General features: G+C 32.4%; 1 protein-coding gene across 4 annotated transcripts in view; it reads right to left on the bottom strand.

Moving 5' to 3' along the window:
* Positions 1-15,934, bottom strand: part of Pan3 (poly(A) specific ribonuclease subunit PAN3) — a 142,199-nt gene that overhangs the window by 49,655 nt on the left and 76,610 nt on the right. The gene's annotated exons all lie outside the window — the stretch shown is intronic.

Genomic DNA, 15,934 nt, shown 5'->3' with positions numbered 1-15,934 from the left:
TTCAAAGTTCACTGACGGAGAATATTTCTCTATTATGTTAAATTGGTTAAAACAAATAGGAAAAAAAAACCCAATCCATCTCTATTTCCTTTCCCATGAAATGTTATCCCCTGTATATCCTCATTAAAATCAGATGAAATTCACCATCCTTCAAATTTTCTGGCATCTTAAACTTTATTTCTCTAGAAGTAAAAGGGTATGTGTGTATCAGAATCTCCCTTGGATTTTTTTTTGGGGGGGAGCGGGGGGTACCAGGGATTGAACTCAGGGGCACCACCTGACCACTGAGCCTCATCCGCAGCCCTATTTTGTACTTTAGAGACATGGTGTCTCACTGAGTTGCTTAGTGCCTCACTGTTGCTGAGGCTGGTTTTGAACTAGAGATCCTCCCACCTCAGCCTCCCAAGTCACTGCACTGGGCCTCCTTTGGATAGTTAGAAAAACACAGATAAAGCCCAATGCTCCAAATCTGAGGCTTCTAATTCAGTGGTCTTAGATGCGGATAGTGGAATCTGTATTTTCAAATCAACACACATAATTCTATCTTTACTACATAGGGAAGCTTCCTGGAACCACTACAGAAGGTCAGGCACTGAGAGAGGTTCGAGGAACTTGAGAAGTAAAACCTGGGGTTGGTCTCACACTTAAGGTACTTAAAATCTTTCAATTTTAATATTTACTAAAAATCTCCATGTGAGATCACAATAATGGACAAAATGATAAAAATGCCTCCAGGAGCACTTTAGTGGAGAAAATTACCATATGCAAAACTAACACACATAAAAAAATCTAAAAAATTTTATAGGGTACTGAAAATACTATAAAAGTAAAATTTTGAAGCTATTAATAAGGTCTGAAGAAGCAGAAATGGCATTGTGGAAAAAAGCACTTGATTTTAATCAATGAAAAGTAAGTAAGATCTCAAGAAACAGGAGAGTTTTCCACGTAGCAAAGCCCCAGTGAAGACAAAGATAGGAAAAAGGCTGACCATGTTCAAATACATATCAAAGCAAAGGATTTGCAATTGATAGTAAGTTTGACATGAGGTAGACTGGAAGAGTCTAGGCTTCAGAATATTCAGAAAAGAAAGCTGGTAGTGTTTACATTAGTAAACATTAGTAGTAGTGCCTCCTTATCCTTACAGGTTACATTCCAAGACCCCCAGTGGATTCCAGAAACTGGGACAGTACCAAAACCTATAATGCAATGGCTTTTCTGTTTTAACAAAGTTTTTCATGCACTGAGGCCATAACTTTGCAAATTTAAGGTACAACAGCAAAACTAGAATTGGTTTTTTTTCCATCTTCACAATTTCCCAGATGGATGATTCACTCTTTGTATAGATCTTTTAGCAACCTTAGCATATAATTATTCTTTCTTTCCTGAAAATATGTACTTTCCCACTTAAAGAAAGCACATCATCACAGCTTCTCTTTGGCATAACCATGTTGCCAGCATCAGTATGCTTGTGCTTTAGGGCCTTATTAAGTAAAATAAGAGTTACCTGAACAAACGGTGTAATACTAAGATAGTTGACTGATAAAAAGGACAGCCAAGTAATACACACAACATGGATATGTTGGACAAAGGGATGATCCATGTCCTGGTTGAATGAACCAAGAATGAGAGAGATTTCATGACACCATTCAGAATTGTGGGCAATTTAAATTTATGAATTATTTCTTAAATTTTGGATTTAATACTTTTGGACTGTGGTTGACTATAAGTAACTGAAACTGCACAAAGGGAAACCTCAGGAAAGGAAGGACTACTGTAAATTTTGTTATTTTAATTTGAAAGGATACGTACTAAGCAACTAGACATGGTTCCTGTCACAATGCAAGTTGTATTCCAGTGGCTGTAAAGAGGTCTCCCCATCCCAATATATATAAAAATGGAAAGTTCAAAGTGTAGGAAGTTCTAAAAATGAATAAACAAAGTAACATGATGAAAAATGATAGAAAATTTCCTTTATGGTCTTTTTAAATAAATGACATTTTAGCTGAGATCTGTATGAAGAGAAGGAACCAGCCATGCCATGGGCAGAACAGGACATATGCAAAGAACAAGAGTCAAAAGGAGCTTGAACTATTTGACAATATGGCCTGAAATGAGTATATCAAGGGAACGAGTAACAGATTACAGAGGTATACAAGACACAGATTATGCCAGCCACAGTAAAGGGCTTGGAATGTACTCTAATGACAATTAGCCATTATTTGATTTATATTTAAATTACTTTTGCTACTACTTGGAAAAGAAACTGCAGGGATAGACCAGTTAGGCTGCTTGAGGTGTACATAAAAGAGGGGATGATAACTTGGTCTAGGATGAGGCACTGATAATGGAGAGAAGTAACCAGTTTATAGAATATGAAATAATATAATGAAATAATATGAAATATTATAATATTATAAATATATATATAATATTATAAATAATGAAATAATATAATATGAAAGCCGGGTGACAGGATCTTATAGACTAGATGTGGAAAATGAAGGACAAGGAAGCAAATAATTTTAAGCTTCTTATTCAAGCATTATTCAAGCATTTCATCAGTTTACTCAACTCATAAGAGCTCAGACAAGAAAAAGGCTTAACTCAGCAAATAAAATGTAGAATAAAGATTAACAAATTTAAAAATGACCAGAGGTAACAAGGCAATGTATCTTAATTACTGTAGGATGAATTCTCCTTGGTAATTAAGAGATTTTTATCATCATTTAGCTGGTTAAAGAGGGAACTGAAGTGGATTCCAGTTTAGGATTTTTGCTACCTACAATTTTTTATAACATATAGAAATCAAGCATTCCCATGCACATGCACAACAGCTCCCTAACAGTCATACCAAAAATCTAAAACATGAAAATTTTTAAGATAATATGCTAACAATTTTCTTTCATTTATAAACATATGGAAAAGAAAGTAAGGTGGGGACGGTTCCCCCTCCTTGTACCAAGACCAGTGATTCTCTACTGCCCCAACCCTCCTAAAGCACCAGTTCTTAGCAAGGATTGGATATCAGAATTACCTAAAAGACTTCATGAAACAGACATTACAGATATGAAGAGAAAACACAAGAAGGATCTGTGTGAGAAATAAAATTGGTAAATTTAAGGGGGTTCCAAGTTAAGAATGTACTTTCTTCTGGAGACGGAGTATATTAAGGACTGAACCCAAGGCCTAGTGCATGCTAGGTAAAATACTCTACCACTGAATTACATCCCTAGACCTTTTTATTTTGAAACAGAGGCTACTCTAGGATGGACTCAAACTTTGGATCCTCCTGCCTCAGCCTCCCAAGTAGTTGGGCTTAATATATGGGCAACACCACACCAGGTGAAGAATATATATTTCAAAAGTATCTTGGGGAAATGGTGCCATGCATCCTTGGTAAGTCATTAAAAGATTAGCAGTGAGTCGAGTTAATTTTTATAAAATTTTAATTGACCATTTCTAGTATTAATGGTTCAAGCCATGAGAGAAATCCATGAAAGACAGAAATACTTCATGAACATAGGTAAACTTCAGCAAGAGAACTTTGTCTTACTGTACACCAGTATTGTTTAAATTATTAAAATGACAAAAACAAAAAGAGAGAGATAGAATTACTTTTCCCAATTATGTTTCAAACAGACCGTCCTTCTTTTTTTTTTTTTTTGGAGGTGGGACCATGTTCCCCACTGATTTTGGTTCAAACACAATTTATTTTTATGATGAGACCAAATCTACAAATATGCTTAAAAGTTTTTCCAAGCCAGTTCTCCATGGGTAATAATCTTCTTTCCTGTGAACATAGATGCATACAAAATTATCTTCAGAAGTTGAGAAGTAAAAACCCCTCAACAAAACTTTAAATTTCTCAAAAATTTTCAATACTTAAAAAGTTGGACATCTTACTTATTTTACTAAGTCATTTTATTTAATCTAAAATTACATATTTCTATTAAAACAAATTACTTTTCATGGGACAAAGCTTTCATACAGCAACTATTTTTTTTAGAGGAATAAAGATGGAAAACTCAAGAGCTCTCACATTAGGGAAATGAAGTAGATTTCAGAAAGACTATCAACCTGATGTTTGCCAATGAAACTATTATGAAAGCCTACTTCAATTCTACTCAGATTTTATGACATCCAGAGGTAGCTCTAAATCTTCCTCAAAGAACAGATAAAACATTCAGAACACAAAATTAATCTGCAATATAAAAAATGCACATAAACTAAATAATGTATTTTTCTTCCAAAGGAAAGTCACAATTCCAATGAGTGTCATTTCTAAAACATTAAGAAACAATGTACTTACACAAAGCAAAAAAAAACCCTCCTCTACAGAAGAGATGAAAATGCATAACCAATTTTTAAATGAATAGTATGTTAAGTAACTAGTAAGAATGAATAATAAAATGGAAAATAAGCACATAAGAAACACATTCTTCAAAATTTCAATTATCCACTATGGTATTTTTAATTTAAATTGAGATTTTTTTTTTATTAATAAATTTAGGAAAGGGTATATATATGAAGTTATTTAATATAACTTTTTTCCTATTGTTTTTACTTAAGAATAAAAACCATACAAAGCTACTAGCTATGAATTTTCCAATTACACCAGTACATTTGTCTTTGAAAATTTCTTAAAATATTAATATTCCAGCTTAACAATATGCATGTGGACAGTCATTAATCTAGTCAAAAGGGTAAGAAAACAGTATTCTAATACAGGACAAGTCAATTCTAATTCTAATTCAGAACAAGTCAAACCTAAAAACTCATTCTGTAAAAGTGACAGGGAAGATGTATACTCACAGATTATTATTTCATAGCATCATGATTTCCCCCTAGATCTTACTTATAAATGTTATTGGATTCCTGTTAATGTTATTAGTTTAAACCCAATATAAGGAAGTATTTTTTAAAAATGTTTGGATAAAGGTTATTCCCAGAATTCATTAAGGGGGATCCTTTATCTAAATACTTGCTCTGATTCTTCCTACATGTATGCCTAATTTGGGGAATATTATTTGCTTTTACCTGAAAATTAGATTCTGAAGGAAGTACGCATTTTATACATTTTTCTTTTTTAAAATTGGTGCTTGTAAAACTTCATCTTCTATATTCAAATGTATACTAGTTAGAGGGTAACAAGTTAACTAAATACTACTAAAACAATACTTTAAGATGTGATGAAACAAACCCAAAATCTAGATTCATGTCCCACTAACCCTTGGATCCAAAGATTCTCTGCTCTTTGTGGTACTTAATACTATTTTGCTATCTGCCAGTATCTACCTTATAACAGACACTCCTGGGGAAATTTCCCACCTCTTATTCTATGAGTAGAGGAAAACTCAGATCATTCATCTATCTATGAATATAGATGAATGAGAGAGAGAGAGAGAGAGAGAATAAGAGGAAGAAAAAGAGGAAGAAGAAGACTAGGAGGAGGAGGAAGAGGAGGAGAAGAAGGGAAGAGAACCAACTAAAAATTATAGAATAAGACTTTGAAGATAATCACAAATAAAGGATTCTTTTGAGAAGTAAAAAAGAACTCAGGTCCTTTTCACCTTTAGGCAAATATAAAGGAAAAGTGTAAAATGTTTATCTAACGACTGCATATCAGTGACATTTCAATTATAACACCATAAATTGTTTTAAAAATACAAATATTTTCATTATGAATTAAAAAAAGACAGATTTCAACTCACTCCCATAAAACTTTATTTACTTTTCTTAAAAAGTAAAATGTTAATAGAAGCCACATGGATCTGGTTAAAATAAATCCAACTTGGTTTCCTTCTCTGGATTCTCCCTAACTAAAGAGTATCAACAACTGATTAATATAATCTTACTTTATTTTGGCTGAATATCTATTCATGACAGATGATTATGTGGACTACAGAGGAAATATTAAAATGAAAAGGCTTTCTCACAAAAATTTATTTAATCTCATTGATCAAATACTTTCAGTTCTTAGTACAAATTTATCTGAATTTTATCAACCACATAGTTCTCAACAATATTTGATGGAGACCAAGTGTGTACTCCTACTTTCCCCTTTCTACATACATCTCCACACAGTGATCTTTCCTGGGATTTAACATCAGCCTTGCATCAATAGCTTCATTCTCAGATGAAAATGTCAACAATTAATTCAACAAACATCATTATAATACTGACCACATGTAAAAATGCAGGACCTGAATCCCTAAAAATGTGATCAAATTGTCCACTTTTTAAAAAACCACTGTGAGGGTTAAATTAAAATTTTAGGAACTTTACTCCCTGGGCCATGGGGTAGTTAAGTTACTTTGGTCAGCATAATATTTGGATATAAACAGAACAGTGACCTACCTATCCGTTCCCAAACTTGGTCAAATGACCTGAAACGACAGAATCTTTCCTAGCCTTTTCAATGGTGACAGTCTTTTCCTTCGAAATTTAGATTTAAACAAAAATCAAAGCAAAACAATGAGAGGAGAGGTTTTAGGTAGGAAATTAATTTTTTTGGATTAAAAGAACCATTTTTTTTCTTCTTAAGAGTGAATATTTATGAATAAACAGTATCCTTCATTCATAGTGATAAATTACATTGCTTTGTTTATACACAAAAAGCTTACTCCAAAATTTGCTCCAAGTGTCTAATTATGAGGATTAAATACAAATATTCATAAAATGTAACATGAGAAAGTCAGATACAGTGGCATATGCCTATAATACCAGTGACCTGGGAAGCTAAGGCAGGAGGAGGATTGAAAGTTCAAAGCCAGTTTCAGCAACTTAGCAAGGCTGTAAGCAACATGTTGGGACCTGCCTTAAAATAAAACATAAAAAGGCTGGGATGTAACTCAGTGGTTAAGCACCCCTGGTTTAATCCCTGGTACCAAAAAAACCCAAAAAAAGCCATTTTAATTTTGGATTCCTGTCTTATGAACACAAGCTTTTACTAAATTAAAAACAAAAATTACAGTCTGACTTCAAGAAAATGTTGTGAGGGCTGGAAATGTACCTAGTGTAAAGCACATGCCTAGTATACATGCTGTCCTGGATTTAATCCCCAGCATCAGGGAAAAAAAAAATGAAAGAAAGTGTTATGATTCAATCAATGAATACTCTGTTTCTTTAACATTAAGTACAATTTAGTAGATCTTTTATAACTTTATCTTTTTTTTGCTTCTTTTCTGTAGTAGTTGTAAAATATACATACATATTAAAATGCCACATGTAAATGAAAGATATTTGACTACTAACTTCAGATCCATAGGGTTTAAAATTTTAACTAGCCACAGTTATTTTTGTCTGATTTGACATTACCAAAGCAGAAGAAATTCCTGTTGCCCAATTTTATTCAATTTGCATTTGCGACCCTGATTGAGCTTCAGTGGTTACCATAACAATAAATTCAACAATAATTTCAGTTATAAAACACAGACATGAACCAGAAATGAAGCAAAACAAGCCTCAGCCAACGGATAATTAAAAGGTCTTGTTACCTTACTCACACTCAACAATTCAAAGTCTTTTTTTTTATTTGCCCTATTTTTTATTGGTGCATTTTAATTGTACATAATAGTGGAATTTGTTGTTATGTATTTGTATATACACATGATGTAACAATATAATTAGGCCAATATCATTCCCTAGTATTCTCCCTTTGCCTTCCATCTTCTCTCCCCCACCTTTTTCTTATTTTAAAAGAAAAAATTAAAGTATTAAAAAATGTGTTTGTGTTCTTAGCCCTCAACAGACTAAAAGAAGAAGGAAGGGTTTTTAGAGGAAGGAGTGGAGGAGTGGATAAAGCCCTGAACAGAGCACTTGTTCTTAAAATAAAGTCCCAGGACAAGAAGTAGCATCAGCTAAGAACACATTAAAGGAATTCATCCTGGACTACTAAGTCAGAAACTGGGAATGGGACTCAGAAAGCGCTGGGTTTTAACAAGCCTCTAGTTGATTCTGATGGACTCTCTAATTTGAGAATTCTATCCTCAAGGAGAGAATACTGAGAGCACAACAGAGTCATCAATAAAAAGCCACAAAGAACTCAAAAGCAGATCTAGTAAACTTTCCTGAGTATAGCTATCCACACAGTGATTTTAGGCACTAAAAATTTCAGAGGAAAAGAGAAAATCCTTACTTTCAAGGAATTATAATCTAATACCTTGGGGAAGAAGGCCAATGAAAAGGATAAAGAATTTAAATAAGTAACATTAAAACAAACTGCTCTATAAACCTGAATACCTAAAAAATATCAATTCTATTTTGGTTCAGCACAATTATGGAGGCACACATTGTTGAGCATGTGTCATCAAAAAAGAATATTTTGTTGGAAGCAAGAGAACACTAAAAATTTTAGCAACTTTTCTATGTAAAAATTGGTAAAAGTAAGAAGTCCTGACAACTAAAATTCAAAGCTCCTGATATTAAAAAAAATTTTTTTTTTCAAATATCCTGAAAAGATTCATGTTCCTTGATGCTAGATAAACTGGTTACTGTAGCTGCTTTGTTGATGTATTGAAAGTAGGCACAGGACAAGTTGGGTGTGTGGCCACATCTATAATCCCAGCTACTTGAGAGGCTAAGGTAGAAGAACTACAAAGTTCAAGTAAGCCTTAGCAAAAGTGACACAGGAGGTGAAGATGAGCTTTAAAATATATATAAAGAGAGAGAGTCAAAAAATGTAAATGAGAGCTGAGGAGATAGCTCAGTGGTAAAGCACTGTCCTAGCATGCATGAGGCCCTGGGGTCAATCCCCATCACCACATAAAAATAAATAAACAAACAACAAGGACTAAAGATTTTTAAAATATTTTTTAAAAAGATGTAAATGAGATAATATCTCAAAATGCTTATTGATGAAATAACCGGGATCAACAGTTAAAATTTTCTATCTAAAGAAGACTGAAAAACGAAGTCTAGCTATTTAAAATAATGGAAGTCCATTCCTGCTCCTCCTTGCTTTCTTCCTTCTGGCTGACTAGAGAGATGCTTAAGAAGTCATTTGATCTGAGCCCCTAATGAGCTATATGAAGGACAGCATCCTAGCTGATCCGTACATCTGTCCTGAACTGTTATTAAAACAAAAATTAATTCATCATGTCTAGTCTCTATATTTGGGATCTATGTGTTTCAGCTGTTTAACCTACCAATACTTCTGTGGGCAATAAGATTATAGCCCACAGTTAACTATGGCTTAGAGAGCAACTGGTGACTAAAAGCATATTAACATCCTTTTGATCGATACTGTTTTCTTAAAGGTGTATCATCCATCACCCATCCTTCGAGTGACTATTTGTTGCAATTTATTTTTATAGAAACACCATTCTAAAATCCGCATAATCACATCTACATTGTGGGAAAGTGCTTATGAAATTATAAGAAAACATTTTATTTCAAACATATCAATGTGTTAAGAGATTCATGACTAAAGAATTCATAACTAAGCATTATCAACATAAACACTGTCACTTCTAGGTTTTTGCTAGCACTCATGGTTAGGATTTACATGCACATTGGGGCTTTAAGAACTCCTCTCCTTTACTAATTCCCTTCCCACATTTCCTACTGTAGGGAAACTACACACCTCAAAGATGGAGTAAGTCAAGCTAAGAATCAAGGAATAATTCAAGAAGTAGAAGGGGCTGTACATCCAATTCATTCCAACAGAATTAGAAAGCCACTCCTAACTATACACATAACACAGAGCATAGAGAATTTATTCACCCAACACTATTTGTCCACTGAGTACCTAAAATGTACTAGGTATCGTTGAGACAAAAGGTTAGAAAAGAAATAATCCCTGAGGCTCTCAGCCTATTTTATTGAAGTGGAGGTCGGGAAAGATTGACTTTTAATTCTCCACATTCAGCTAAGAATCACAAATGTTCTTGGGCATTTACCTGCTCTTCCTGTTCATTCAGAATCACTACAACATACTGATTCACCCAATTGAGCAATTTTATATTGCTAAAACATAATTCCCTTAGGCATCTCTACCTATGAAATACAGGCAGACTTCACAGGATTTTCTATTTACAGAGTATGTCAAGGAAGTCTATCTGCCATTTAAAATCCCTTTTAAGTCTAGTACAAACTCACACTCTTCTTTTTGCTATTTTTCATCACCATGTTCATTTCTGTTTACTGACCCCTATCTCCTATAAAGATTCACATGTCACTACACAATGGAATTTTAGGTTTGAAAGACTTAAAAAATCATTTAATAAGATCTTCTTACAGAAATAAAGACTCTAAAACACAAACATCAAGTGGCATGTGTAAAACCACATAATCTCTTTAGCTGAAGAACTGGTACCACGTTCTAAAGGCCATCCATTCACAATCCAATGAAAGCAGTCCAAGAGCCGCAGAAGACTTTGCTGCAGTTGTAGATCACCAAATTTGTAACCTATATTTAAAGGGAACACCTGCTCATTTCCCATCCAGCCCCTACCCACTAATTATGGAACAAGACAGCCATAACAATGTGATTTAAACAGGAAGTCCACAATAAGAACCCTCAAACCTAACAGGACAAATTAACCAGGGATTCCCCAACCAGTAGAATCTTATCTACCAGTTTAAAACCTTACCTGACAGGTCTCCAAGCCAGCTGCCAGCAGCCATATCCCCCTCTGCGCCATAAACGTCTTGCCTCGGTTTCCTGAAATTCCCAACTGTGATGGGAATATAGACAGCTGGCATTCCCAACCTGGTTACACTCCTAACAGTTCTACTGTTAACAACCTTCCCTGGAATATATTAGTCTGTATCCATACACATGCATACACAGAGCAGCCCCTTCTAGGATGAGCTCAACATTACAGAGCAATGAGAAAAGCTTCTCTTCAAAAAAAAAAACAAACAGAAAACCTTGGGGACCCCTGATCTTAATGGTAAAATAATTTTTCAAACTTATATTTTAATGTAGAAAAGAATTCTAAAACAAGAGACCTTTTGAAAGGTTTGTGTGAGACTGCTGAACACACCTGAAAAACAAAGCAGTTATAAAAAAAAAAAAAAAAGGAAACATGCAATTTAAAATAATACAAATACTTTAAAACTGATTAAGAGAATGCTTTAGGACCTCAAAACACAGTGACTCTAGTTTTGATGCTGTTAAACTTTTTCAACAGACACATTATTGTTTCTCATTTGACTATCATTCACCTATATAATCTTGAACATTTTTAAAGTTCTTCAAAGAGGTTTACTGAATCATTAAAATTTACTATACTTAAGAAATAGCACCAATTTAAAAAATTATTTCCCAAGACAAAAATGAAGCTTTACTAAATGAGTATTTATTAAGCACCATTCTTGCCTAAATTTGTTCCAAATGAGAAATGGCATGGTCCTTTATTCTTAAGGAATTTGTAATATGCCTTGGAAATCTAGATTAGTATCTAAAACCATTTCAAGAATATTTTAATGCTGAACTACTTCTATTAAACTTTAAAAAAAAATTCAGAGAAACCAGTTCAGATTGAATTATCAAAATAAATTTGTGGTAGAATTACTTAATTATCCCACAGAATCCATTTAATGGTAGACTCTCAAAAACTAATCACAAGAAAATCTGTTTATAGAGTTATACCATATTCAACATGCTGATGTTTAATAACTACATAAATATTTCTACAATTTTTATTTTCAAAAATAATACTACTTAATAAACACAAAATAATTAATATATAATTATTTATATATTATAATTTATATATTTATATAATATATATTACATATTAATATATAATATATAATAATTAATGATAGTTACAGTGTTTTTGAGTGCCTTAGTGTACAGCCTAAGATATACAAAGAAATTTTAAAATAAGTTTAGATATTATGCAAAACCACAGATTCACCCTATTGGAAATTTCCTACTTTCCCAATGGCATATTCCTTTAACAGGATCTCAGTATTAATACATACAGCTTAATAGACATATCTGTAGATTTGATTTTATCCACACTAGTGTTCCAGTCCTTATCACTGGCCCAGTTCACAATTTTTTACTTATATAATTTATTAATTTAAATAATATTTTCCTCAAGTTTGCCCTACTCTTTCTCTTAGTGTTACAAACAGATCAGTTTTTTGAACAAACACATATGCAGAACTAGTCTAAAGAAGAAAATAACTTACAGGAGTAGAAAATTCCATAAAAAAAAAAAAAAGAACCAATAGTAGTGAATGTAAAACAGACCTCTTAAGAGAGTTTTCAGTTCAGCATAATTTTCATTTTTATTCAAACTGTTTAAAAGTTCAAACTGGAGAGCCCCTTTGTAGCTAATAAATCCTTTATTACTATAAGTGATTAATCACAAAATAGATGACAATTTGTCAAGAAGCCACCTCTAAACTGCCACTACTAAACCTTAGTTTACACCTAGATCAATGACCAACAGCAGATTTCTGCCTAAGTGAACAACTATGCAATTTAGATGAATTTAACCTCATTTTCTCATAATATGAAATGTCACAAAGTGAATGAATCACAAAATTTTATTATTTCCTTAACGTAGAATTTTTAGAACTAAAAGGGATCTTCTTATCCAAACCCTTCAACATTATATGAATAGACTATTTTTAACATTTACATTTATAAAATAAAATATTTTAATATTTAAGTAAGAATGAATAAATATTCATTTCCCCTTTTCCTTTGCTTTCCCTTTTTCTCCCACACCTTTCCCAAGAGTAAAATAAAAATGACAATATCAGCCATTTTTTGCCCATCAATATGAAACCATCACTGTCAGGACTACATAATAAATGATCATTTAATACCTCAAAAAACTGGATTAGGAACATAAAATTTTCTTTAGGTTTGTTTTTTATTAAAAAAAAAAAAAAAAAAACAGGGCTGGGGGTGTAGCTTAGTGGTAGAGCACTTGCCTAGTATGTATGTGGCCCTGGGTTTGATCCCTAGAACTGCAAAAAGAAGAAGGAAAAAAACCTACAATAAAACTGACAGTAAAAGAAAACAATTAATAATGATGCAAGTTTAATATCATTATTATTCTTCTCCTCAAACCACTCACATGAAATTTGCCATAATTTATAATAAAATATAAAGAATGGTTCAAAAATCTGCACTACCCTTGTCTTGAAAGAATGAATGTTTGGAAATGCTGAAGTTAATTTCTTATTTATATATCAAAGGTAACATTCAAATTCAAGAACTCATTTCTGCCCCTCCTAAATGCTCATAATAATCAAGCAGAACAAAACATGTTTAATTCCTGTGTTACAACTGTTGATGATGTATCAAGCACACTACCCAGAAATTTATGCTGATTGTATTGCTTGCCTCTCTTAAAATCACTTTTAAACATACTGTGGTATTGTCAATTTAATACTGCTATAATTAAAAGTATACTAAGACTTAGCTTACCAAGTTTATTGTCAAAGTAATTTTAGGAAATTTTTTGCTGAAAAAAGAATATCCAGCAGTTAGCTTTCATATTAAATTATTTTTGTGGCATAGAAGATTAAAGCATAAACTACTATTTCATATACTTATCATAGCATAATTTAATTTCTAAAGATTGATTCAAAAAATGCTCTACTATGCAAGATATATTAGAAGAATTTAAGATTACATGTTATTTAAAAGTATTCTTACTAAAAAAGCAGTCAGGATTTTAATTTTGCTATAGGCACTAAACCTGTGGTTCCTAACTTTTGAAGGCTATGAAACTCTGAGAGGATAGTAGATGTGGTACCAGGGAAAAATGCATATTTACAAATAAAAGAATATACATGTAACTATAGGGATTCTCAAAGACAATAAAGTCCAAGGAAATAACATGCCTTAAATGTTTTTTAAAAAAACACCTAGGAGACTTAGAAACATAGCTATTATTCATAGGCTAAATGTATATAAAATAACTAGGGTCCACAGATCCTTGACTTCTTAAATTAAAATGAATAAAATGCCTGTATAAAATTAAACAGAAACTTAATATGTTACATATTTTAGTACTTTTAATACCTTTTAAATCTAACTAGTTATGAATAAATTCAAATCATTTCCTTTTTACATTGAAATTTTTTTATTAAAAAATTCTTTACATATCTTAAGTGATTCAAATTTTAAGGAAGAAATTTTATTTACTCAGGGCAAGACATTTATTTACTTACTGTGCAAGACATTATGCTTTTGTTCCTTATAGTTTTCAGAAATGCAAAATCTTAGCAACTAATTCAACTTTGCTCAAATATTTTTATACCTCTGGTCAAAAAACATATTTAGATACATATTTTCCTTTACTTTAGAAAAATTTTATTGCTCTAGTTGACATAAGTGCCAAAATATTTAAGGTTTCAAATTTTTTAGTTTGGGGATAATTAAAAACAAAAGAACGATTTGTAACAAAATTATCAATGTAGGGTTGCTCCTACAGTACACAAGAGATATTAAAGACAAATTATGTCATCACCAAGGAAGGTAACTCTACAGTCTTATGTATCCTATAGCCTTAAGTAGAAATGTCAAGAATCTTTCCACCCCTTGAAAAACATATTTGCAGGCAACAAATGATGGAAGATATTAAAAATGTAAAATGGTGTGCAGACTGGATGGCAGACTTAATTTTTTTCTTTGCTCATCTCCAGACAGTGTTAAGAAAAAAGAAAAAATATGAAGAAATAACAAATGCAAATCCATTCATCATGTCAGTATTTTTGGGAAATATTTTAACTGAGCCGATTGTCATTTGAATAAACACTTTGGAAATAATAGAAGAATTCAAGAATGTGTTTAAGTATATACATTGATCTATTTCTAATGGTTCCAGAGTGTGATTACTTTTGCCATTAATAGATGATTTTAATGTTAGAATCATACAGAAGAGTAAAGAGTTTCTCAGTTAATCTAGTTTTTAAATTAATTTCACCATACATTTAAATTGTGATGCCCAACAGGCACTGAAACACCTACCCACAAACAAGTTAATACTACTGAAAAGCTTAAACACATGTATTAATGGATTTTTTTTAACTAAATGTTTTCAAAATCTAAAATTCCCTTTAATATTTCTAACTTCTCATTATTTAAAAGCTTTTTAGGGAGCCTGAGCTTGTAGCTCAGTGGTAGAGTATGTGTCCAGCATACATGAAGCTCTGATTTGATCCCCAATACTTGGTGGGGGAGATGAAAATAGGCTATTTAAATTTAACGGCAAGCCTGAAACAGTCTGATCAAATACATTAACAAAATATTTACTTGTGACAACAAAACATTTTAAGAAAGCCCACTGTTTTTCCATCGGCATATATATATCCCATTATTGTGGGTGCTTTAAAACAAATATATAAAGGTAAATTCAGAAGTCTGGACAATGTCTCTTTAAGAAACTTGAGAAGGACAGCTGACAAGTAGATTATGCTCTTTAATGTGAACACAGCTCAATGGGAGAAATATCATAGAAATGCATTACTTACAAGTAAAACTTTTAGGCTACCAGAGATATTCAATTCTGACACTGCTCTCTAGGTAAGAAGGGAAAGTTTATAAATTTAACTGAAACCTGAAAAAAATCATGGTAGAAGAAATGGTGAGGGAAGAAGGGAGAAGAGAATGGACATGAGTGGGAAAAGCAAAAGAGAAAGAATGAGGGGAGAAAGGAGGCACTGGTTAAATCCTTCACAATACAAGGTAAGTTATTTACCGAGTGTAACAAGCTCTAAGTTACCCATAATACTTTATATGCTAAAACAGATGCTCTGTTCCATAGAGTTGACTTAATCTTCTCTTATTCTTCTTGATTTAGATATCACTATCAAAACCAAGATTTATCTATCTTGGACTAAGCCCTGGAGGCAGTATTAGTTACAGAAAGATCTAGATGTATCTTTTGGTTTTGTTTTAGTGTGTCTATTTCATTTTATTTATGTTTTTTAAAATGTCCAAGATCAAGGGTTGATT

The sequence above is a fragment of the Sciurus carolinensis genome, chromosome 5 (assembly GCF_902686445.1).
Source record: "Sciurus carolinensis chromosome 5, mSciCar1.2, whole genome shotgun sequence".
Classification (NCBI taxonomy): Eukaryota; Metazoa; Chordata; class Mammalia; order Rodentia; family Sciuridae; genus Sciurus; species Sciurus carolinensis.
Note: the sequence above shows the minus strand (reverse complement) of the source record. Positions and strands in the feature narration are given on the sequence as shown.